We start from the raw sequence: 2,500 nt of genomic DNA, 5'->3' as shown, positions 1-2,500 counted from the left end.
TTTGTCCCGTTTTTGGGCCGTTTTGGCCAGTTTTTGGCCTGTTCTTGCGTCGCGCGGTGACCGTCGTGAGCGGAGCAAAATGTCAGCCATCTCAGCACCCTGGAACCCCCCGGGTGGCACAGGGCTGGATGGGGCTTTCGTATAGCAGGGACGGTGCTGCCTCTCGCTTCGCTCGCTGTCCGCCGCTCGCCGCTCGCTCGCGCAGCCAAAAATGGCCAGTTTTGGCCCGTTTTTGGGCCGTTTTGGCCAGTTTTTGGCCTGTTCTTGCGTCGCGCGGTGACTGTCGTGAGCGGAGCAAAATGTCAGCCATCTCAGCACCCTGGAACCCCCCGGGTGGCACAGGGCTGGATGGGGCTTTCGTATAGCAGGGACGGTGCTGCCTCTCGCTTCGCTCGCTGTTCGCCGCTCGCCGCTCGCTCGCGCAGCCAAAAATGGCCAGTTTTGGCCCGTTTTGGCCAGTTTTTGGCCTGTTTTTGCGTTGCGCGGTGACCATCTTGAGCGGAGCAAAATGTCAGCCATCTCAGCACCCTGGAACCCCCCGGGTGGCACAGGGCTGGATGGGGCTTTCGTATAGCAGGGACGGTGATGCCTCTCGCTTCGCTCGCTGTCCGCCGCTCGCTGCTCGCTCGCGCAGCCAAAAATGGCCAGTTTTGGCCCGTTTTTGGGCCGTTTTGGCCTGTTTTTGGGCTGTTCTTGCGTCGCGCGGTGACCGTCGTGAGCGGAGCAAAATGTCAGCCATCGCAGCACCCTGGAACCCCCCGGGTGGCACAGGGCTGGATGGGGCTTTCGTATAGCAGGGACGGTGCTGCCTCTCGCTTCGCTCGCTGTCCGCCGCTCGCCGCTCGCTCGCGCAGCCAAAAATGGCCAGTTTTGTCCCGTTTTTGGGCCGTTTTGGCCTGTTTTTGGGCTGTTCTTGCGTCGCGCGGTGACCGTCGTGAGCGGAGCAAAATGTCAGCCATCTCAGCACCCTGGAACCCCCCGGGTGGCACAGGGCTGGATGGGGCTTTCGTATAGCAGGGACGGTGCTGCCTCTCGCTTCGCTCGCTGTCCGCCGCTCGCCGCTCGCTCGCGCAGCCAAAAATGGCCAGTTTTGGCCCGTTTTTGGGCCGTTTTGGCCAGTTTTTGGCCTGTTCTTGCGTCGCGCGGTGACCGTCGTGAGCGGAGCAAAATGTCAGCCATCTCAGCACCCTGGAACCCCCCGGGTGGCACAGGGCTGGATGGGGCTTTCGTATAGCAGGGACGGTGCTGCCTCTCGCTTCGCTCGCTGTTCGCCGCTCGCCGCTCGCTCGCGCAGCCAAAAATGGCCAGTTTTGGCCCGTTTTGGCCAGTTTTTGGCCTGTTTTTGCGTTGCGCGGTGACCATCTTGAGCGGAGCAAAATGTCAGCCATCTCAGCACCCTGGAACCCCCCGGGTGGCACAGGGCTGGATGGGGCTTTCGTATAGCAGGGACGGTGATGCCTCTCGCTTCGCTCGCTGTCCGCCGCTCGCTGCTCGCTCGCGCAGCCAAAAATGGCCAGTTTTGGCCCGTTTTTGGGCCGTTTTGGCCTGTTTTTGGGCTGTTCTTGCGTCGCGCGGTGACCGTCGTGAGCGGAGCAAAATGTCAGCCATCTCAGCACCCTGGAACCCCCCGGGTGGCACAGGGCTGGATGGGGCTTTCGTATAGCAGGGACGGTGCTGCCTCTCGCTTAGCTCGCTGTCCGCCGCTCGCCGCTCGCTCGCGCAGCCAAAAATGGCCAGTTTTGTCCCGTTTTTGGGCCGTTTTGGCCTGTTTTTGGGCTGTTCTTGCGTCGCGCGGTGACCGTCGTGAGCGGAGCAAAATGTCAGCCATCTCAGCACCCTGGAACCCCCCGGGTGGCACAGGGCTGGATGGGGCTTTCGTATAGCAGGGATGGTGCTGCCTCTCGCTTCGCTCGTTGTCCGCCGCTCGCCGCTCGCTCGCGCAGCCAAAAATGGCCAGTTTTGGCCCGTTTTTGGGCCGTTTTGGCCAGTTTTTGGCCTGTTCTTGCGTCGCGCGGTGACCGTCGTGAGCGGAGCAAAATGTCAGCCATCTCAGCACCCTGGAACCCCCCGGGTGGCACAGGGCTGGATGGGGCTTTCGTATAGCAGGGACGGTGCTGCCTCTCGCTTCGCTCGCTGTCCGCCGCTCGCCGCTCGCTCGTGCAGCCAAAAATGGCCAGTTTTGGCCCGTTTTGGCCAGTTTTTGGCCTGTTTTTGCGTTGCGCGGTGACCATCTTGAGCGGAGCAAAATGTCAGCCATCTCAGCACCCTGGAACCCCCCGGGTGGCACAGGGCTGGATGGGGCTTTCGTATAGCAGGGACGGTGATGCCTCTCGCTTCGCTCGCTGTCCGCCGCTCGCTGCTCGCTCGCGCAGCCAAAAATGGCCAGTTTTGGCCCGTTTTTGGGCAGTTTTGGCCAGTTTTTGGCCTGTTCTTGCGTTGCACGGTGACCGTCGTGAGCGGAGCAAAATGACAGCCATCTCAGCACCCTGGAACCCCCCGG

Source organism: Musa acuminata, unplaced genomic scaffold (assembly GCF_036884655.1).
Source record: "Musa acuminata AAA Group cultivar baxijiao unplaced genomic scaffold, Cavendish_Baxijiao_AAA HiC_scaffold_1136, whole genome shotgun sequence".
NCBI lineage: Eukaryota > Viridiplantae > Streptophyta > Magnoliopsida > Zingiberales > Musaceae > Musa > Musa acuminata.
This window is presented reverse-complemented; position numbering follows the sequence as displayed.